This window comes from Notamacropus eugenii, chromosome 5 (assembly GCF_028372415.1).
Source record: "Notamacropus eugenii isolate mMacEug1 chromosome 5, mMacEug1.pri_v2, whole genome shotgun sequence".
NCBI lineage: Eukaryota > Metazoa > Chordata > Mammalia > Diprotodontia > Macropodidae > Notamacropus > Notamacropus eugenii.
The window spans coordinates 44032055-44055232 of NC_092876.1; the positions used below are offsets into that span (position 1 = coordinate 44032055).

At 45.2% G+C, this 23178-nt stretch overlaps 2 protein-coding genes across 13 annotated transcripts in view; one reads left to right on the top strand and one right to left on the bottom strand.

The window, feature by feature from the left end:
* NPHP4 (nephrocystin 4) overlaps positions 1-9681 on the bottom strand; it is a 169312-nt gene extending 159631 nt beyond the window's left edge. For 3 of the 9 annotated variants that reach the window (XM_072608685.1, XM_072608677.1, XM_072608678.1), the window contains exons 1-2: positions 9551-9676; positions 2136-2156 (exon numbers count right to left, since the gene is read on the bottom strand). The gene's annotated coding sequence lies outside the window, so the exon portion shown is untranslated. Of the gene's footprint in view, positions 1-1259; positions 1344-2135; positions 2157-2800; positions 2856-9550 lie in introns of all 9 variants that reach the window. The other 6 variants (XM_072608680.1, XM_072608679.1, XM_072608684.1 and 3 more) reach the window with 4 other exon arrangements.
* A 170-nt stretch (positions 9682-9851) lies between these two features.
* Positions 9852-23178, top strand: part of KCNAB2 (potassium voltage-gated channel subfamily A regulatory beta subunit 2) — a 198118-nt gene continuing 184791 nt past the window's right edge. Inside the window, exon 1 of one of the 4 annotated variants that reach the window (XM_072608695.1) lies at positions 9852-10031. The gene's annotated coding sequence lies outside the window, so the exon portion shown is untranslated. The remainder of the gene's footprint in view (positions 10032-23178) is intronic. The other 3 variants (XM_072608693.1, XM_072608696.1, XM_072608697.1) reach the window with 3 other exon arrangements.

Consider the following 23178-nt stretch of genomic DNA (forward strand, 5'->3'; position numbering starts at 1 on the left):
GGTCCCCCTTAAAACTAGTGCCATCCTGTGATCCTCTCCAATTTATCTTGTGATGTTTTGTGTGTATGGAGTTGTCTATATATTGTTACTCCCATTACACTAATCCCTTGAAAGCAGAGGCTGCTTTTGCCTTTCTCTGCACCCCCAGCACTTAGCCCAGTAGCTGACACATAGTAGATGCTCAAAAAAAAGATGGATGATTTTTTTTGTCTATGTGTCACAATCTTGATTTACCCTGAGTTTGCAGCAACAGCGCCCTAGGTCTTTTTCAAATGCATCAGTGGCTGCCCAGGGCTCGCCCCATGCCAATGATTTTTTAATTCAAACCTAGGACTTCACATATGTTCAGATGAAATCTCAGTCCATCATTCTAGCATGCTGAAATCTTTGAGGCTCTTGATTTTGCTGCCAATGTGCTAGCTATTTCTCTCAGCTTCGTGTCATATGCAGATTGGTTAAGTGTTCTATCCACATTTTCATTTAAATCATTGATAAAAATATCAAACAAGACAGAGCCAAGGGAGAAGATCCTTGGGCTATTCTACTAAAGAACTCTTTCTGGGTTGATTTTAATTTACTAATTACTACTTTTGTGTCTAGTCAATCAACCAATTTTTAATCCACTTATCCCCATTTTGTCAATAACTTGAAATTCTATACTGAGTGTAAAAGAACTGGAGGTAGAAAGTGTGGCTCCAACCTACCTTTACGACATGATATAACGGAAAGAGATATGAACTTGGAGTCATAAAACCTGGCTCTAATTAATCCTTAACCTCTCTAAGCCTGACATTCCTGATCTGTAAAATGGGGGAAATAATATTTCCAAACTATAAAAGGCTCCAGAAATAAGAACTGTTACCCACTTCAGACATGGCACCCTTCAGCCAAACTGACCATCTGCTCCTCCTGGGGCACACCAGCTCTTTCCTGAGACTTTGCCATTGCTTACACTGAGGGCCCCTGGCCTGGAACACCTCCCCATTCTTGCAGGTTCCATTCATCCATTTCTACCAAGATCTCAAGTCCCAACTCAAATGCCAACCCTTCCACACAGGCATCTCAGATTCATTCATATAAACTGGAAACAACTGATCCCTCCTCTCAACTACAGGAGCCTTCTGCCCACTTCTTTTACTTATCACACTAACCCTTTCTACCTGGCATTAGAATGAGCACAGAGGGCCGATTATCTCATGAATAGATTAAAAGCTCCCACATGGAGCCTGAATTTTCTCTTCTTTGTATCTTCAACTTACCTTTTCCAAGTGCCTTACACAGAGCTGGCACCTAATACCTCTGGCTCCTCTCCCACCAGATAGAATATTTCCTCCCTGGGGAACCTAGAACCAATATCATTGCTTTTATTTCTCATCAAGCAATGGCCAAACCTCTACATGCAGAGTCAAAAGAACCTGTGATTTCAATCACAACCTCTCTAGGCTTCCATTTTCTCGTCTGTAAAAAGAGAGGGTTGAACTAGACCAGGAATTCTTAATCCTTTTTATGTCCCTGACCCCTGGAGCCCAGCCCCCGTAGGATCCATGAACCACAGATTAAAAGCCCCAAACCAGACAGTCTGTAAGGTCCCTTCCAGTTCTAAAGCTGCGTGTGTGTGTTTGTCTTTTGTTGTCAAAGATGACCATACCATCAGTGAAATGATGACATGACTTGCACTTGACTTTGTTTTGAGTGAGGGAGGGCTGTGCAGGTCACCAGCCTCACTTCTCCTCCAGAGCCATCTGAATCCAGTGACCAGATATTCATCAGGATGACTGGAGATGACCCAGGATGAGGCAATTGGGGTTAAGTGACTTGCCCAAGGTCACACTTGTGAGTGTCAAGTGTCTGAGGTAAGATTTGAACTCAGGTCCTCCTGACTCCTGCACTGGTGCTCTATCCACTGCACCACCTAGCTGTCCCCAAGTTCTAAAGCTACAATCCCATCAAATAGCTATCGATAAAAGCTATCAATTATTTATATTAACATTATATTTACATATGACATAATATTTATCATATATAATATAATGAAATATATAACATATATTTATATATAAATATAATAAATACAAACATAATATTTATAATAACAATAATATATTGTTCCAAACTGAGTCATTCACAACACCTACCTTTCCTTCATTCCATTGCTCCTGCAAGAGAAAAAAAAAGAAACTTTTCAAATGGTAGCAGTTCTTTGTTTAATACCGGCAATTGACAGCTGATATGATCCCATAATAATCTTCCCCTCAGCACCAAAAGACTTTCATCATCCTGGAAGATGCTTGCCCCAAGAAATGCCCCCTCCTCTCTTACTAGGCAAACTGGAGCATGTCCAGAAGTGGGCAATTAGAATGGGGAAAGGACTGTATATGATGCCATAGGAAAATCAAAGGAATTTGGGAAATTTCCTTTGGGAAGGAAGGAAGGAAGGAAGAGGGGGGAGAGTAGGAAGGAAGGGAAGAAGGGAGGGAGGGAGGAAGGGAGGGAGGGAGAGAGAAAAGAAAACAAGCATTTATTAAGTGCTTACTATGTGCCAGCTCTGTACTAAGAACTGAGGATATAAAAACAAGCAAAAACCTGTCCCTGACCTCAGGGAACACACAAAAGATGGCTAAAAAGCCTGCGGGTTGGTGGAGCAACCCACCACAAGTACAGGGTTTTGAAGTAAAGAAAGTCAGGGAAGCAAACAAAGGGAGGCTAGCTTGAGCCTTTCCACAAAATGGAACCTCCAGGAGAAAATCACCAAAGGGAGGCTGGGAAGAGACAGGGTATGTAAGAGAGACCTGATAATTACCTTCAAGTCCCAGAGATGGATTAGAATGTCTTCTGCTTAGTCTCAAATTGCAAAGCTAGGAGAAATGGGTGGAAGGCACAGAAATGCAACTTTCAGCTTCATGTGAAGAAAAATGTTTTCAGAAACAATGCAATCCAAAGATGAATGGATTGCCAAACAAAGTCATGAGTGCCCCTCCTGGAAGGTTTCCACACAAAAGCTGGACAATCACTTATTGGAAATGTCATGGAGGGGATTCTTCAATAGGTCCAGCTTGGACTGGGTCACTTCCTCGGTCCCCTTCTAACGCTGATATCCTCTGATTCTAGAGGGATACGCTGCATCCTTCTGGCACCCACCATATGTCTTTCCACTGACTTTTGGGGCACCTGTAAACTTGATTTTTCTGGGATCGTGGTATTCAATGATCCACAGTAGGATCACTGGAAAATTTGGTATTGAAAAGGGTTTTTGCCACAGTAAACAGCTTGGTAGTGTTGAAAGGGCTATATTATTTTTAGAGTCCAATACAGAGCATTCTTTTTCTTTCCTCTCACTGAATTATGGGCCCATCCTGTTGCCAACTGCAGTGGTTGTCTAAGAGATAGAGACTGACTGAATTAGTCAGTACATACTTATTTCACATTCTACCCATTCATGTGCCCTTTGCCGTCATTTCTCAATCATGTCTGACTATGATTCCATTTGGGTTCTTCTTGGCAGAGATACTGAAGTGGTTTGCCACTTCCTTCTCCAGTTCATTTTATAAATGAGGAAAATGAGGCAAACGGTGAAGTGACTTGCCCAGGGTCACATAGCTAGTAAGTGTCTGAGCTTTTGACTCCACTGAATAGCCCCTTCCTCTGCATCCTGCCTTCCCAAGGTTTTTTTATGACATGCTCTCTCCTGGATCTCCTTCTACTGTCTGACTATTTTCTGTCAGTCATCTCTGCAGGATTAGCACCCATTACTACCATCAATCTATAGGTGGGCACTGGGTAGGGCTCTGTGGTGTACTCACTTCTCAGCTCTCATTAGTTCCCATGAGCTAAATCAGCATCTTTTTGTCTCCCAAATTGACACAGCCAACCTTCATTCCTGTGCCCATCTCCCATCTCCACCTACATGTTGGACATTTCCAAATGAGTGTCCTGAAGGCATCTCAAAGTCATCATATCTAAAACAGAACCCATTATCTATTCCCCTAAACCCCTTCTGAACTTGCCTATTTCTGTTAAGAGCACCACCCATCTTCCAGCTTTACAATCTCATTCTCAGCTCATGACTCTCATTTGCCTTGCCCCCAGCCTTTCAACTAACCAGCTTTATCAATTCTACCTCCAAAATGTCCCTCATAACCACCACCTTCCTTCCACTCACACAGTGACCTCCCTAAGGCATACTGTCATCACCTTGACCTGGACTACTGCATTAGCCTCCAAACTGGCTCACTGTCTTAAGTCTCTACCCTCTCCAATTAATTCATCTTCCACATAGCTATAGACGTGATATCTCTGAAGCCCAGATCTGACTGTGCCACTCGCCCCCACCCCCTCCAAATGATCCAATGTCTCTGGAATAAAATACCAACTCTTCCATCTGCATTTAAAGCCCTACAAAGCCCAGTGCCAATCTATCCATTCAGGCACACTACTTTCCATTTACTTTCTATTTCAGCCAAATTGGCTCACTTTTGGTTCACACATGACATTCCATCTGTCTCTGTACTTTTTGCAAAGGCCATCATCCCCCTAAGCTGGAATGTTTTCTCTCCTCCCCTCTGCCACTTAGGATCTCCACCTTACTAAAAAACCTTAGCTCATGTACCCCCTACCACACCCACCCTTTTCTTCTTCTTCTTCAGGGTTAAGTAACTTGCCGAGGGTCACATAGCTAGTAAGTGTCAAGTGTCTGGGGCCAGATTCAAACTCCGGTCCTCCTGACTCCAGAGCTGATGCTATATCCACTGTGCCACGTAGCTGCCCCCTTTTTTTGTTTTTTGGGGATTGGTTTTTTTTTTTGCACCCAGCCTTTTCTGATCCCACCCTCCAACACGACTTTACAGTGCCCCCAAATACACCAAAATCACTGTGAACTTACTCTGTATTTATTTTGAATTTATACGTACACATCATTTCCCAACAGTAAAATATAAGCACTCTGAGGGCAGAATGTTTCATTTTTGTCTTTGTATCTCCAATGCCTAGAAAAACTGTCATAGAGCAGCTAGGCAGGTAGAACAGTGGCCCTGGGATCACAAAGCCCTACGCTCTAATCCAGCCTCAGACGCTTACTAGCTCTGGTAGTAAGTAGCCTGGCTTCTGACCTCTCCAAAGTGACAATGGTCTCTTCTCACTTCTCTCTGCATCCTTGGATACTGTGGATCCCACTCCTGCCACTGATATTCTCTTCCAAGTTTTCATGGCATGGCTCCTTCCTGGTTCTCCTTCTGCATGCCTGACCACTGCTCAATCTTTTGCTGGATCTTCATCCAGGTCATGACCTCTAATGATGGATATCCCCAAGTCTCTGCTCTGGGCCCTCTTCTCCCTCTATTCTATGTCTTCTGGTGATCTCAGCTTCCACAGATTCGATGATTATCTCTAAGCTGATGATCTCAGATCTATTTATCCAGCCCTAACTCCTGTCCTAATCTCCAGTTTGGCATCTCCAACTGTCTGGTGGACATCGTTAACAGGATGTCTCAGGAACATTTTGAACAGGGACATCTTATCTTGGGGACATCCTAAACTCAACATGTCTAAACCTGAACTTATTCTCCACCCCATTCCCATACTCTCACTCTTTATAACCTCCCAGTGCCTGTCAGAAGCACCACATCTCACACAAAGTCCTGCCTCTCTGTTGACACTGCCAGTGCTCTGGCGCAGGCTCTCATGTCTGTTGGCTTACTCCACACTTGTCTTGACTCTAGTTCATGTATTTGATTGTCAGACTTATCTTCCTACAGCACAGATCTGACTACATCACCCTACTTGATGAAATTCAATAGTCAACCCTTCCACCTCCAGGATCAAATATGAACTCCTGCAGCATTCAAAGCCTTTCTTTTGAAGGATGGGCCCTTCCCACCTTCCCATATCTGAATCCCTGCCATATGCTCTGTGATGCAGTAACACTGACCTCCTTTGCTGTCCCTCACCCTCAATCTCCCAAAGCCATGCATTTTCTCTAGCTCTCTCTGGCTTCCTTTCAGTCCTAGGTATGATACCACCTCAATCTCCCTTAATACTAAGGCCTTCCTTCTGTTGTTTGTCTCACTTAACCCACATATAGCTTATGTGTACATAACTATCTGCATATTGTTTCTCCCGTTAGACTTGAAGAATTCATTCTTGAAGAAAGGGACTGCTATTTTACCTTTCTTTGTATCCCAGACTTAGCACAGTGCCTAGCACACAGAAGGTGCTGACTGACTTGACTGACAGATGCTGGGCAAAACACCTCACCTCTCTCTGATTCAGTTTCCTCATCTGTACAATAGGAATAGCAACAGTGTCTACCTCCCAGGGTTGTTGTAAGGATAAAACAAGATGTTATTTGGAAAGCACCTTGCAAACCTTAAAGCATTATAGAAATACTAGCCATGATTAGAAAGCACGTCAAAAATGCTAGTTAAGTTTAATTAAATTGAAACGATTATGGAACCAAGTTCTCCGTCTGGTTGACTCTATCAAGGAATCCTGAGAGTCTTGGCTACATTTTACCCTACAGAGTCATATTTCTCCCCCCACCCCCACCTTTTTTAATCACTACACACAGAGTGCTCTACATCTCTCAATTGAGTGATTATGAAAATAGTCTTGGAGAAAATCACTTCTAAAGGACTGCCTGTTCCTTTCTCATGTTTTCCACAAGGATACTTTCCATATTGCCAGAGATAATTTTCCTTAAAGATTTCACAGAAATCAAAAAGTGAGCATTTGGTTGGTGGTTGTTGCTGTCTTCTCAGTCACCTTGAATAATAAAACCATCTATGATATTTCCATTCTTTTGGAATCCTCTGCCCTCTGAAGAAGCCTGAAAGTCAAACCTTGAATGCCTTTAAAATTACATCACCCCCAAGACTGAGTTCTTCATGTGTTTGGTCAAGTCCAGGGTTTCTTCCCACTATTATCCTAAGTGCTATTTCTACTCCCCTTTATAGCAGACCAGATCCTGAGGCAAAAGAATGAAACACCATGGCTATTACACCGTTATTCAGTGACGAGTATAGTTAGCTGTAGATAAGCTGGCAAATCTGTTTCCTTTCACACTTACTTGTTGGTCTCCTTCCAGTTTCATCTACAGATGCTCTCAGGATGATATGGCTTAACTGAGTCTCACTTCTTTATGTAACAGATGCTGGCAAATAAGTAGTAATTATCTTTATGATTATCTGTTTACTTATGCTTACCATGAGCACGGTGGGCCAAAAGCAATGTCATAAAGATATTTTAATTAGCTCAAGTATATATTTTATCTTCTGCAACTTGAAGATCAATTTGGTATTTAATATTTTTCTTTCAAGGACAAAATCATCTATCTTAACCGGTATCAAGGACTAATAAATCTAACTTGAATTTCTTCTACACCTTTATGTTCCCAGGGAAAATGACAGTAAGGCAGCTAGGTGGCCCAGTGGATAGGGTGAGGGGCCTGGTGTCAGAAAGACCTGAATTTGAACCCTGTCCCCTGGGCAAACCACTTAACCTCTGCCTCAGTTTTTTCAAATGTGAAATGTGGATCGCAGTACCTCGGCCTCATGAGGTGGTTGTGTGATTCAAGTAAGATAATACAAGTAAAGCCCTTGGCATAGTGCCTAGAGGATAGCTAGCCTTTAATACATGCTTGCCCCTTTCCTCTCTGGCACACAGTAGGCCCTTCACAAATGTTTACTCAATTGAATTAATATTAGTTGGATTCAGTTCCATCATTGAATGAGAGAATGAAAGAAATATGGGGAAATATTGTCAAAATTTTCCAAGTGGAGGAGTTTGAACACATTCTGAATAAACTAGTGAGGAAAAGGTATGTGTGTTCGTCCTTTGTTGCCAAAGAAGACCATGCCATCAGAGAAATAATGACCTGACTCACACTTGACTGTTTTGAGTGAGGGAAGGCTGTGCAGGTTACCAGCCTCACTTCTCCTCCAGAGCCATCAGAATTCAGTGATTCATCAGGATGACTGGAGATGACCCAGGATGAGGCAAATGGGGTTAAGTGACTTGCCCAAGGTCACACCGCTAGTGAGTGTCAAGTGTCTGAGGTGAGATTTGAACTCAGGTCCTCCTGACTCCTGCACTGGTGCTCTATCCACCGCACCACGTAGTTGCCCAGTAAGGAAAAGGTAGGAGATATATAAATAGAGATTGATAGAAAGACAAGCTGGTGAGGAAAAAGGGGTGTGTGTGTACACACACACACACACACACACACACACACACACACACACCCTCAGCCTATATAGATATACATACAGATGTGTCTATATATAGATATAGATATAGATATGTACATATCTATATCTATATCTATATCTATATATGGGCCATGAGAAGAAAATGACATAAGGAAATCCATGGAGGAAAAGCCAATAGTATTCTAGGGCAACAAAGCTGGCATGAGAATACAACTGAAACATGGCCAAAGGTGAACAAAAAGCAGAGTCCTCGGGGAAGGAGGTAAGTTTTCAGCGTCCCAAAGGCCTTTTTTCCCCACATTTTGATGATGAAAGTGAGGCTGCTTCAGACAATTTTCGTGGGAGGAAAGGAAGGCTGAGGGTTGTTCGCCTGCCCTAGCCCGGCTTAGTGGAGTGGGATCACAAAAGGGAAGGATTTGGGAATAGGTAAAAAATTTAAAAAAGGGGCAGGAAGGAGAGAAATTGAGTGATGGGGAAATTTTGAAAGGGAAGGATCTGAGGGGAGGTTATTCCCAAGGCAAGAGGACTTGGGTAAAGTGAAAAGGAGTAAGAGGAGGAAAGAGTGAAGGGAGGGGAAAGAAAAAAGCGAAGACAAGACGGGGCAGAGGCGAAGGGGACGTTCGGAACTCGGGGGGAGGGCTAGGAGGAAGAAGGGGGAAAGCCAGGGGGGAGAAGGGAGCAAGGACTGGGAAGGGGGGGGACTAGGGGTCTGGGGGACTAGGAGGGACTGGGGGACTGGGGTCAGGGGGCATGGACCCCGGGGGCACCGGGGTGGAAGGGGCGCACCCCTCCAGCACCCGAGGCACAAACCGGGGAGGGGAGAAGGTGGGGCTGGAAGGGGAGAAAAGCCCAGCCGACGTCCCGGACCAGCCCTTCCTCGGCTTGCCTCAAAATAAGCAATAAAGAGACTCGGGAATAGGAGGGAGAGGGATCTGGACCAAGCAGCTGAGGTCAGAGGGCGCGGGTCAGGAGTCGGGGTCGCCACCGCGGGCCCCTCTGGGCCTGATCGCCGAGGGACAAACCAACTGTCCTCGCGGGGGGACGACCCCTCTTCCCACCTAGATCTCGCCCTCCGCCTCGCTCTCCCGGCACAGCCAGGCTCTTGGACGTCACAAGATGGCCTTGGCAGACCTCTCCTATGTGGGACCCCGAGCCCTCCGACCTCCGGGAAGCCTCTCCCATCGTCTCTTTCCGCCCCATCCCCCCCTCAGGGCTCAATGGTTCCGCCCGCCACCCGGCGTGGTTACCGAGGTGACGGGCCACCGCTACCTCCGCGGAGGAAGGAAGCGCCTTTCAGAAGGGAGATCTCTCCCCACAAGGGGCCCGGCCGACCTGGGAGTGGAGCCCACCTGAGCTGCATGTCTTCCGGACCAGTACGGAGACCTAAGGAGAAGGCTGCCGGTTCTACCCGCTACCGGGCAACCGGGTCCAACGTGGGCGGAATAGGAAGGCCGGAGTTGTCCCAGGCCAAGGACCCGCCCCCACAAGCACCGTCATCAGGGGCCGCGGCCCTTATGGGCCAATCAGAGTCCAGGCCGCCGAAGCCCGACCGGGAGGGTGTCGCCTAGTCGTTGCGGCAATTGGCCGGTCCTGATTTGCATGACTGGCGGATTCACGACCAATGGGAGGGTGACGGGAGACTGTCAGAACCAATGGGAATCGGTAGAGGGCGTGGCCTCGGGAGTCCCACGAGGTGGAGATGCTGCGAGCGGAACCTGCCTGGGTGAGCGGGATTCGGAGGCTCTGAACTCAGCCTCGGGAGAGGGCGGGAAGGAAAAGCCGGAGTTAGGAATAAGAGCCGGAGCCGGAGCCGCAGCCGCAGCCCCCCAGGTGAGCGAGCGCAGGTGAACAGGGCGGGGGCGAGGGGGGACAGGGCCCGCGCGGTGCGCGCTCCGCTCCGTCCGCCGCGGGAGCGGGGCTGGCTGGGCGGGCGCTGCCGGCCCGGCCTGGATGCTGCTTCGAGGGGTCCCCATCCTTCCCCTTCCCTGCCCCCAGCGTGGCGGCGTGGTCCGGAGGAAGAGCCCCGGGTCCGAAGCCCCCGGGACTGGGTTCAGGTGCCACCTTTGCGGTGGGTCAGCTGTGTGACCTTGGGCGAGTCACCACCCTCTCTGAGCCTCAGTGAATTCATCGTAACCGGAGGAGGCTGGGCGGCCTAGAAGACTCCCTCTCCTCTGCCTCTATTTCCCCGTCTCCTATTCCCACCCGCCCTCTTTCCCTCCCCACCTCCATCCCCCCCTTCTCCCCGTCCTCAGTCCCTTTCCTCCCCTCCCTTTGCCAGTTTCCCACCTCCTGCTCATCCGCAGCCCCCCCGTCTGTTTCTTCTGCTTTGCCCCTTTTCTCTTTTCTCTCGCATGTTCCTTCCTCCCTCTCTTGGATCCTTTTCATCTTCTCACCCCTTTCTGGCCTCTCCCCCCTTCCCTTCTGAAGCTGCTTTTTTTCCATGCTCCCCTCCCCTCAGCCTGTGATCTCTTGCAGGCTCCGGACCATCACCGCCAGCCCTTCCGGCCCCGTCGTCCCCTCCCTCTGCCCTCTCACTCCCCATCCTGGGCCCGGCGTGGAGTATCAGGGTGCCTGCGTGCCCTCTCCGCCTTCCTGCTGCAGCTCCTCTGTGAGACTGGTAGCCTGGCTGCTTTACCACTTCCTCCTCCTGCAGCTGCTGCCAGAGCATCCCTCTCCAGAGGTGCCAGGCCACATAGGACTCCCCCCAGGGGCTCACCTTTCCCCGCTTCCAGCTTCTCCCAGGAGCCCCAAGGGAGAGTTACCCTTTGGCCAGGTCCCCTGGCCGTGCTCCGGGTGGACTGTCTGGGGATCAGTAACTCTTCTCTTTCTTCCCCACCCCCCACCCCCACTTCCCCCTCTGTGCCTCAGCTTTGTGATTCAGCATTTTGTGGGTTTGGCAACTGCTCCCCTGCACTGTGGGGATCTGGCCTGTGGGGGAGGAAGCAGGGATGTGTAACCCTCAAATCAGAGGGAGCTCTTGGGGAGCAAATAGCCAGTAAGCCAGAGTCCTATAGATAAACTCTGGTCCACAGCTGGACTTCTTCATCTCCTTTCCTTTCTGCTCTCTGTCTTTCTGTTGAAATCTATCCAAGGGGAGGTGCCAAAAGTAATAGTCCCTAGGGAAATGACCTATTAGCATTTATGAAAATTAATCTATCAGGGCAGCCAGAGAAGCTGGTTCAGACCACAGCTGGCCTCCCAGCTGTTTGGAGTTGTAGCCCCTCTGCAGAACTTCGCCTCACCCTATAATACTGCTGTTTCTGTAGGATTCAAAATGAAGCATGTTGCAAGAGTTTGCTCTAGTCGCCTCATTTGAATAAAACAGCAGATGTAATTGCCCTCCACTGCTCAGGCCTGCAGCCATGCAGATTTGGTGGAAGAGTTCCATTCAAAGATCAAACTTCTCACACTCATGGGTTTTTGCTACTTATGCTTTACCAGATTGGATGGGTGGATGAATGAAAATAAATAAATACATCTTCACTAGGGGAGAACACTTGGACAGGTTTCTGTGACTTTTTCATGCAATCTGGTACACTTTAATATGTGTGAAGTTTGGCCAGTAAAGTAGGCTTTTTGTTTCTGTCATTTTTTTCCTCTGAGGTCCCTCCCAGCTCTAGATCTCTGATCCCATGTAAACATGCTCTTTACTATTCCTTGTGCCCTGGTCCAAGGCTGGAATAGTTTCAGAGTCAAGCTGAAGCCATAGAACTGTAGACAGACCATTCTTATCTAATCCCCTCAGTTTACAAATGAAGATACCATAGCCCAGAAAGAAGAAATGCCTTGCCTAAAGTCAGACAGGTTGGCTCAGGCTGGATTTGAACCCAGATTGTCAGATCCCAGAGCGCTTCACTGTTGCTCAGTCCCTTGACTGGAGAATCATTCCTGGCTCTGGATTAAAGAGCAAGCTTAGCAACCATGTGTAGAAGCAGCTAAGTAACACAAGAGAAATGGATGGTATAGAAAGATTCCTCTCTCCTTCTAAGGACTTTCTACTTCTTTCTTTTTCTGGTGCAGTGGGTAGGGCACTGGACTTGGAGTCAGGAAGACCTGGGGGTCAAGTCCTGCCTTTGAAACTTATGGTGTGACTGTGAGCAAATCACTTAGACTTGGTTTCTTCATCTGTAAAATAACAGTTTTTGTCCAGAGACATGGCTTTGAAAGGCCCTCCCAGCTCTGGATGCTGAATATTTTTAAAGCAGTAAAACTTTCCTCTCTCAATATCAGTCTTACCAAGATATGTGTTTCTTTCTTCCTTCCTTTCTTTTTGAGGCAGTCAGGGTTAGATAACTTGCCCAAAATTACATAGCTAGTAAGAATCTTAGGTGGAAATTGAATTCAGGTCCTCCTGATTCCAGGGTAAATACTATATCCACTGCACCACCTAGCTGCTCTCAAGACATGCCTTTTACATGGTGCCTAATCTCCCCTTTTCAATAACCAGTAGTTATTGAGCCCATCTATGTTCAAGGCAAGAGGAGAAAATGAGGGTATAATGGAAAGAGCAGATTTAGAGTCAGAGGGCTGGGGTCTTGCTCTGTCGTTTACTATTTAGGTGATCTTTAACCTCTCTGGACCTCAGTTTACCCATCTGCAACCTGAGGGTGTTGGCCCACATAGGCTGTAAGGATTTCTTCCAATTCCAAGTCTATGATCCTGTGGTCTTATAACTCATGACGTATTGCCAAACGGTTGCAAGTGACTGGGAGCTGGGAAGACTCTTTGGAGGCAGAGTCCATCTATTTGGAACGAGATGGACTGAAAGAGCTCTTCTCAAACCCAGGGATTTCAGAAGGCAGCTCTGGCACCAGATTTTCATTTGGCACCTTCCATCCTGACCCTGGAGGCAGGGAGCAGGCAAGTCTCTCCATACAGCCCTGTTTGTTGCTTCACCTGCTGTAGCAACTGCCCAGGAGAGGGTGTGTGTCTTCAGCTTGGTTGGCTGTCTAAGCAAGGACATAGCTTGGGTAATTACCAGAGATTCCACTGCTGACAGCAGCCAAGGCTTTCTCCTCCTTTCAGCTCTCCAGGCAACCTCGACAGAAGCCTCAGCAACCTTCAAATGCCATGTCTTTTACTCATCCAATAAGCCTTTATTTAGCAGCTTCACTGTGCCAGGCCCTGGGGGAGCAGAACCAAAAATGGAAATGATACCTGCCTTCAGGAAGCTCACCCTCTAGTGAAGGAAAGCAATAAAGTGGACACAGATTAAATACAAAGTATGCACAAATGAATACCAAGTCATTTCTGGTACGCTCAAGGTACTGGATATACAGTGCTAAAAACAAGCTAGCTCCTTCTCTCAAAGTGCTTACACTCCATTGGGGGATGCAATAAGTAAATATGAAATACTTAGAAAATTAATACAAGCTAGTTTTGGATGCAGAAGGTGTGGGCAGCAACTGCACTGGGATAAGCCAACCCATCCTGGGGAAAGTCAAAGAGTAGGAATCATTTATTAAACACCTACTAGAAGCTGGGAGGAGTCCAAAGCTTAAATGAAATATGGCCTCTATCCTCACGGAGCTCCCTTTTTAAAGTACTTGTCAGACATCATCTCATTTGAGCCTCGTAAGAGGCTCATGAGGTAGACACTGCAGGAATCATTTCGAAGAATATTGCACATACCAAGTGCATCAGGGAAGTACGTATCCAAGTTCTGGGTGAACTCTGAGAGTAGAGGTCTTTCCAGACCCATTTAATCCTTGAGTACTGGAAGAGACTTCTGGGCATCACGTAATACAGCCTGGTTTTCAGGTAAATCGATGTTTCACTTAGCCCAGACCTCAGAATAAAAAATTTAGAGCCTTCAGGGACCTTTGAGATCATCTGCTCCAAGCTCCAGAGGTTAAGTAACTTGGCCAAGAACAGACAGTCAATAAGCATTAATTATGTACCTACTATGTGCCAGATACTTTGCCAAACATTGGAGATACAAAGAAAAGGAAAAGGCAGCCCCTGCCTTCAAGAAGTTCACAGTCTAATGGGGAGACAACATGTAAACAGATATGTACAAACAACCTATATACAGGATAAATAGGAAATAATTAACAGAGCGAAGGTTCTAGAATTAAGAAATGGGGAAAGGCTTTCTGTAGATGGTAGGATTTTAACTGGATCTTAAAGAAAGCCAGAGAAGTCAGTAATCAGAGATGAGGATTGAGAGCATTCCAGGCATAAGGGATAGCCAAAGAGAATTCCCAGGGTCAGGAGGCAGAGTGTCATATGTGGGGAACAGCCAGAAAGAGCCATTGTTACTGGATGGAAGAGTACATATCAAGGAGTTAGATGGGAAAAGATGGGGAAGGGAAGAAAGTAGGAGGGTTTTGAACACCAAACTGAGGATTTTATATTGATCTTGGAGGAGTTTTTTCTTTTTCTCAAACTTCCCAGGTTTAGAGACATCATGCCCTCCAAACGGCTTGAGGTCTAGTACTTTGTCCTCTCTGCTGAGCAGGTGGGAAATCCTTCCTTTTAGAAACCCAGAAACCCACAATGTCAGAGTTGAAAGGCCCTTAGAGATGGTCTAGTTATCACCTTCCTGGAAAGAAAGACCACAAACCTGAGACCCAGAGAGACTTCAGGCCCAGTGTTCTTTCCTCTCTTCTTTAGTTGTATGTGACTCAAATATCTCCAGCTTTAATTTATTCTCATTTGTTTTGTGTTGGCTCATATATTTTTTAAAATGCAGATACCAAGTGGTGCTGACCCAGCTCAGAAGCACAGAATTTTTGAGCTGGAAGGGACTTGGGCTGGCATCTTGTCCAGCCCACATCCAGCAAAGATGACCACAGCAGTATACCAGAGAAGGGGTCTTCCAGCCTCTGTTCGGAACCTCCCAGTCGTAAAGAAACAAATGTCACCTCTAGAGGCAACCCCATCCTACTGTTGACTAACTACATTAATTCATTTATTAAATACCTATTTAATGCTCTTGCTAGGCACTAAAAAAAGATAGTCCCTCACCTCAAAACACGTTCTATTTGTTGGTGAAAAGAAAATGTAAACAGATATACAAAATATATTGAAGATCTACACTAAATTATGAAATTCAATTACATTTAAATTAACTTTTAAATTAATTTTATTTATTTTAATTAAGTAAATCTATCTTTTAAAGTTATAAGCAAATGCAAAGTTACATGGGGAGAAGGGTGGTACTAATGACTGGGGAAATCAAGGAAGGCTTCATGTAAGAGGTGGTATTTGAGCGAAGGCTTAAAGGGAGCTGGGAAGTAAAAGACAGTCTTTAAGAGACAGTTAAGGACAAAGTGCATTCCAAGCATGAAGAACAGCCCAGTGATTATCATCCCCCCTCTTAATTCAGGGCCTTGTTAGTGGAGAGAAGGGAGTGTCTATAAGCAATACCATGAAAGAAAAATGGGCAAGAAACGTAAGACCTCCTCCGAGGGGGCAGCCCTCAAGCAGCTTATTATGAGGAAGGGTTTTCGGAGGGTCTGGGTATTTCTTTTTTGACATCAAGCCTAAATCCACTTCTGCAGCTCCCACCCATTGCTTCTGGCTCTGCCCTTTGGGTCTAGATGCAACAAACCTAATCTCTCCTCTCCTAAATATTCCCCAGATGCTTGAATGCAGCTCTTATATCCCCAATCTTGTCTTCTCCAGACGAAACACATCCCATTTCTTCACATGGCATGAAATCCAGACCCTTCTCCATCCCCATTGTCCTCTTTCAATGAATATTCTTTGCTGTGGCCCCAATAAAACAGTTGGCCCAGGAGGATCTGATGGCCCCATCCAGGGCCCCTGGGGCTTCCAGGGGCTTTGTCTGCACCTCAGGCAAAGTAGGCAGCAGCCACATCAATTCTGCACTTCCTGTCTTGTCCAATATTAGCGATGCTTTGGTTCATCATACCCAAAAAAGGCACTTTTTCAATTTCTAGAAAAGGAGGAGGACTCAAGTCAATGACACATCTGCACATGAAGTGAAAAACACTGAATGCCGGAAACTTTCATCTCTATTTTGTGGTTCCTCTTAGCAGATTTAAAAAGCTGGGGTAAAAGGTCAGGCTTTGGAACAGATCTTCTTTTGGTTTAAGAACCTAGATGAGATAGAAAATCTCCTTTTTTACAAAGCACATAGATCTGAAATAGGGAATGCCATAATCTCCCACCTCCATGTCTTTGCCCAGACATCCCGCATTCTTTGAATGCTTGACTTCTTCACATTCTGCCTCCTGGAATCTGGAACTCTCATCAAGGCTCAAGGCTCAGCCTAGATGTCACTTCCTACATAAAATGAAACCGTTCTTGAAACATTATGCTTACCCTCTTAGCTGTTAATGCTCTCCTCCTGAAAATGTGTGTGTGTGTGTGTGTGTGTGTGTGTGTGTGTGTGTGTATGCACTTATCATGGAGACAGAGATAGAGGTGTAGGTGTAGATGGAGAGAGAGAGAGAGAGAGATTCTCGTACATATAGTGTATTATTTTCTGTTTGTGTGCTCAAAGGCCATGATTATTTTGTTTTTACCTTTGTAACATTTAACACAGTGTCTTGCACGTAATGAGCATTTAATAACAGCTTGTTTAATTGAATTAAGTTTTAGCATGCCCCCTTTGTACTTGACATCATATTACGAGGAAGAGTAGATTCCTGGAATAATAAGAGATCTGCTTGATTGCTGTATGTTATAGGAATCTTGGGATGCCTCACCACTCCCCCACCTCATGCGATGCAGATTCATTAAATGGAAATGTTCCTAGTTCCATTGTTATCCAGAGGGCAGGAATTTAAATTAAAGGACCTGGGTTTAAATCCTGACATTGACACACCCAGTAAACTCCTTGAGGGTAGGGCTTTTTTGCCTCTCGTTGTATCCTCGGCACTTAGCAGAGTGCCTGGCACTTGAAAATTGTTTATTGATTGATGATTGATTAGATAAATCATTTATTTCCCTGGATCTAAGCTTCTTCCTCTATAAGGTGAAGATGTTGGACAAGGTGATTTCTGAGATCCTCTTGAGCTCAAAATGTAATTGTACCTGTCTCTCCCCCATTCACTTTAGGGAGAAAATGATCTAAGGCTTATTATTATTATTTATACTCATATATATTTAATATATAAGAAGTATCATATTTAATAATAGAATTATTCTAAGCCATCACAGGCAGCATTGCCCTGTTGGGTCTCCCAGGATACAGCCTCAGGCTTTTGATAGCAGCTTTCCCATAGTGTCAAGTCCATAGTGCACTTTGTAAACTGTAACCTGATAACCCTACATGCTCTTGTGTGGATATTCAGCAGGTCTAAGTTTCGAATTCAAATCCTTTGCTGAATTTGATCTCAGACATCCCTTCTGTGCTGAGTGACGCTGCCATGTCAGTTGTGGGGGAGATAGGGGGGTGGGAAGACTTTCTATTAACTAGTTGTAACTGGCCAGTGTTTCCACTGGATTTCATTCTTCATAAATAATCACACCCCAGGTCTTTTGTTCTCCTCCTTCACAAATCTTCCAAAGCACCCTCTCTTTCAGTCATCATCCCATTGTGTCCTTTCCCAACAACTTAGTGAATTGACAAATTGCCAAGCAATAAGTAATTTCTACCTCCTCATCCCCTTCCCTATAGGTGTTATCTTTCCCTGCTTCTCTCTCTCCTCTCTCTCATTCTCTCTCTTCTCTTCTCTTCTTTTCTTTTCTCTCTCTTTCCTTATTGTCCCATGATTGTCATTTTCTTTGATGAAAGTATCTATGAAGGTTTTTATGATTTATTCTTTGACCCATGGTTCATTAGGATTAAATTATTTAGTCTCCTAAATTTAAATCCTTTCCTTAAAGTAGCAGTAACAGCCAGCTAGTGTGGGGCCTGGAATCATGAAGACCTCAATTCAAATCCAGCCTCAGACACTCACTAGCAGGTGATCTTGGGCAAGTCACTTAAACCTGTTTGCCTCAGTTTCTTCATCTCTAAAACTGGAGATTGAAATAGCAGCTACCTTCCAGGATTGTGTGAGATAATAATTGCAAAGTGCTTAGCAAAGTGGCTGCTAGATGGTAGGCACACTGCATAGATACTTATTCCCCCCATCCCCTTCCCAGAGGTACTCTGATAATTTGCATATGTTTTGTGTTTTCTTATCTTACCAACATATGTTTGTTTGCACATACATGGTAAATATAAGCTCCTTGAGGGTGGGGATTGTTTCATTTTTGTCTTTGGATGCCCACTGTCTTGTCCAGTGCCTGGCACAGAGTGGGCACTTAATATGTGTTGGGGAAATGAATTGAAATCAGATCACACTCAAAATTCAAAGTGGGGTGGGGAGAGCCAGACAATCTCACTTCCAACTTTTGCTGTGAACTTGTATAGAAAAGGTGCCTTTGCTTCCATACCCTACCGCCATCCCCTCTAACCTGGACTCTCTGAGCCCTGGACTGTTTGTACTTGACAAGTAGAAGGGGAAGAGGAATCAGATAATCAGTCCACTAATTATCATCAAGCCTATTCCTGGACTATCTTCAAGGACAAACTTGCCAGTTTATCAAGCCCTTTCTCCCAGTGATCGATAATGCTTGTACCACTACTACCACTACTACCACCACCACCACTACTACTACTACTACTACCACTAGTACCACTATGACTATTGACACTTAAAGATTTACAAATCAATATACTGTGGAGTATCACAGCAGTCCATGAGGTAGGTGGTACAGGTCTTACTACACCCATGTTTATAGATTAGAAAGCTGAGGCTCAAAGACTATAACATGCCTACATATGATCACCCTGCTGTTAAAAGTTTGAAATGGGATTCGAACCCAGGCCTTCCACTCTACAGGTCACTGCCCACCATGCCTCACTCCCTGAAAGCTACAACTTGAGCTTGAAATGTGCTAGGCCTTCCTCTCTCTAATACAGGCAAATTGCAGGACTGCATGTAACTTTTAGGTCGCTTGCAATCTATTTCATGGACATAAAAGTCTGTGGCCAGCCAGCTAGGTCAGAGCCATGGCCTACAAAGGCCACAATTAGGAGTTTTATCAATATGTAAGTGGGTTTTCTTCCTTCTTTTCTGGCCACAGTAGACCAGACCACCCCTCCCCCAACTCTGGCTAGTTGTTTTACCAAGGGAACCAAAGTGGATGATTGAGTGTCAGCCCAGAACCGCTGCTGGAGAAACTGAAAGCACCGCAGCTGTAGATCACTTAGCTGCCCCTGACGAACTTGAAGTCATGTGGCCCAGATGAATTCTATGTACAGGTCTGGCTCTCTGTGACATGTGAAAGATCAAGGAGAACAGGAGACCTGCCAAAGGAAGAGAGAAGGTTGAATGTGATCTAGATTTTCAGAAAGGGGCAGGGAACAGGATCTACCAATGAACTAAACTTTGATTGCTGGGAAAATTCTTGAATGTCTTATTGAAAGGTAGTTAGTAAACATGGCACTGAGGAAGCTATGGTCACAAACAGCTGACCTGGCATTGGTAAGAGCAGATCATGCTGGACTCAGCTGACTTCCTTTGAGCATAATTACCCAAGAGTTCACCTAGATTTGGGCAGTGTTTGATGCACTGTCTCAAAGGAAAAGATGGAGAGATGCAGGCTGGCAGTAGTACGGTTAGCTTTCTATTTTTTTGGTTTGTTTCTTTTGGAGGTAATTGGGGTTAAGTGACTCGCCCAGGGTCACAAAGCTAGTGAGTGTCTGAGGCCAGATTTGAACTCAAGTCAGGTCTTCCTGATTCCAGGTCAGTGTTTGATCCACTGAGCCACCTAGCTACTGTTAGATGACTTCAGCACTGGTTGACTGGCCAACCTCATCTTTAATAGTTGGATGTCATCTCAGAAGGAGGCATCTGAGGGACACCACAGGGGTGTGTTTGGGCCTCTTCTGTTTGACATGTTCACCAATTACTTGGATGAAAATAGAATTTGCATGACACGAAGCTGAGAATGGATGACAGTTAATAGGATGAGTAACAGTCAGAAAGAACTTGGCAGGCCAGAACATCGGACCAACACAGGGGTGTACTGGGTAAATGTTTAACAACCAGCTTTCTGAGGGAGGAAAAATGTACCCACAACACACTTTTAAGTTTAATTGACATCATTAACATTTTCTTCATCGTTCCTTACATCCAAACAGTCAACAAAATGATAAATAAATCATGCTTTGATTTGTAGCAATTGCTGACTTCCAAGGTGTAAATGCTCACAATGAAAATTTAATGATTGACTCTCATAAACTAGTCCAAGCTGGGTCCAGCACACTCCTCAATAAATGTGAATTCTTATACTTGAGTTATTATGGTGACTATTTAGGTTATTACTTATGGTTACTTAATTCTCAAGTACAAGGTGGGAGAGGCATGGTTTGTCTGAAAAAGATCTGTGGCTAAGTGGGCTGCAAGCTCAATGTGAGCTAACAATCAGTCGACAAGCAGTTATTTATTAAGCACCTACTATGTGCCAGGTACTATACTAAGCCCTGGGAATATGGGGGGAAAAAAGGCAAAAACAGTCTCTGTCCTCAGGGAGCTCACATTCTAATGGGGATGCAAACATGCAAACAGCTATGAACATAGTCAGGCATGTACATGATAAATGAGAATGAAGACCAGAGGGAAGACGCTAGCACAGATGAGGATTGAGAAAGGCTTCTTGCAGTAGGTGGGGTTTGAGCTGACTCTGGAGGGAAGCCAGGAGGTAGAGAGGAGGAGGGAGAGCATTTCAGAAATGAGGGACAACCAGCAGAAAGGTAGAGTTGGGAGAGGGAATGCCACTGCAAACCGCAGCAAGAAGACTAGTGATGCTAGACCATGGAGTACCTGGGAACAGGGGGAATGAGGTGACTAGAAAGATAGGAAGAGGCCAACTTGTGAAGAGCTTGAAAAGCCAATCTTAGATGTAATAGGGAATCACTGGAATTTGTTGAGTGAGGAGGTGACCTTAGGAAGATCATCTTGGCAGCTAAGGAAGATGAATTGGAGGGGGAGAGACTTGAGGCAGGCAGACTCACCAAAAGGCCAGTGCATTGATCCAGGCATGAGGTGATGATGGCTTTCACCAAGATGGTGGTGGTGTTAGAGGAGAAAAGTAGATGTTTGCAAGAGATGTTGAGAAGATAGGAATAGTAGGGTTCAACAACAGACTGGATATGAGGGTAAGCGAGAGAAGTCAAGGATGATGATGACAATGACGATTATGATGATGATGAAGAAGAAGAAGAAGAAGGTGCTTCCATGCCCCAGGAGCCTACTGTTAATCACTCCTCTCTGGATTTTGTTAATAAGCCCAAGTCCATAAGCTCACTGAGACTGCGAGCTTGGGTAACTAGAAGGATAGTGGCATCACAGTAAATGGGAAGTTAGGGAGAGGGCAAGTGTTGGAGGGAAGAGCTAATGTATTCTTGGGCTGTATTGACATTTATAGGATCATAGAATCATAGATTTAGAACTAAAAGAAACCTTCAAAGCCATTGAGGCCAACTCTCTCTTTCCTTCATTTTCTCTTCCTCACTCCCCCTCTCTTTTTACAAGGGAGGAAACTGAGGCCTGACTAGTAACGTTAAATGACTTGCCTATGGTTACACAGCTAGTGTATATCTGAAGCTGCGTTAAAACCCAGGTCAAACTCTAGAAGTAGCTAAGGGATACCACAGAAATTGCTGGACTTGGAGTCACAATGACCCCAGTTCAAATCCAACCTCAAGACATTTAGTAGATGTGTGGCCCTGGGCAAGTCATTCAACCTCTGCCTGTCTCAGTTTCCTCAACTGTAAAATGGGGGAGATAAATAGCCACTACCTTCCAGGGCTGTTGTGAGTCTGAAAGGAAATGGTAACTGTAACATGTGTAGCACAGTGCCTGGCACAGAGTAGATGCTGAATAAGTGCTTATTTCTTTCCGTTCCCCCTACTCCCATTATACAGGTTGTCCCAAAAGTTTTAGTACGGTTCAGACGTGAATAAGCTTATGACATCCCACTGACTTCACAGCCCTCCTGTATATGCCTGAGTCAGATCATGTCCATAATTTTGTATCCGGTTCTAGATGTCATCACTTTTTAGAAAGAATGTTGATGAGATGCAGCATGTCCAGAGAAGGGTGACCATGAGGGTGAGAGGCTTTGGTGATATGACATATGAGAATTAGTCCAGACCAGGGGTGTCTAGCCTGGAGGACACATGATGAGGAGGGACATTTGTTCGAGTGTCTGGAAGGGTCTCATTGTGCCTCATTCTGCTTGGCACCAGGGAACAAATGAGGAACTTTGGGTGGAAGATACAAAAAGCAAGGTGTCACCTTAACATAAGAACAAACTCCCCAGCACTGAAAGCAGCCCCCAAAGGGGAATGGGTAGCCTCAGGCCATGGCTATCTTCAAGTGAAGGCTGGAGGACACTGCCTGGGTGGGGCCTTCTGGCAGTGGGTTAGACTTCAGAGGTTCCCAAATTTATTTGGCCTACCACCCCCTTTTCAAAAAAGAATTACTCAGTGACCCCCCCTGGAAATCTACTTTCTTTAACCATTGAACATTCTTTAAAATTTGCATCATTTCAAAAAAAAAAAAAAAATCAGTTCCCCTTGGATCGTTCCAGCACCCCTAGTGGGCAGTATTGGTCCTTTGGGGAACTTATGGAGTAGAGGGCTTCTAAGGTTCTTTCCAGCCCTACAGTCCTGTGGGTCCTTTTTCCATTGAGATTGTAGATTATATTTATATTGGTCCTACAGGGGGATGGTGTTTGAGGCCCTATGGTGATGTGGAAAGAAAAGCTGGTCTTGGATTCAGGATCAATCAGGAACCCAATCCCAGCTGTGACATTTACTTGAGTGACCCTCAGCAGGTCCCTTAGTCCCTCTGATCCTCAGTAAAGGATGTAAAGTGGTGCTGCTCTACTTACTTCACAAGGGTGTTGTGAGAAAAGTACTTTAGAAGCACTAAATTGTTATAGACCCCAACCATCATCATTTTATACAAATGAAAGCATGTTTTTAGTGACATAATATTTTGCT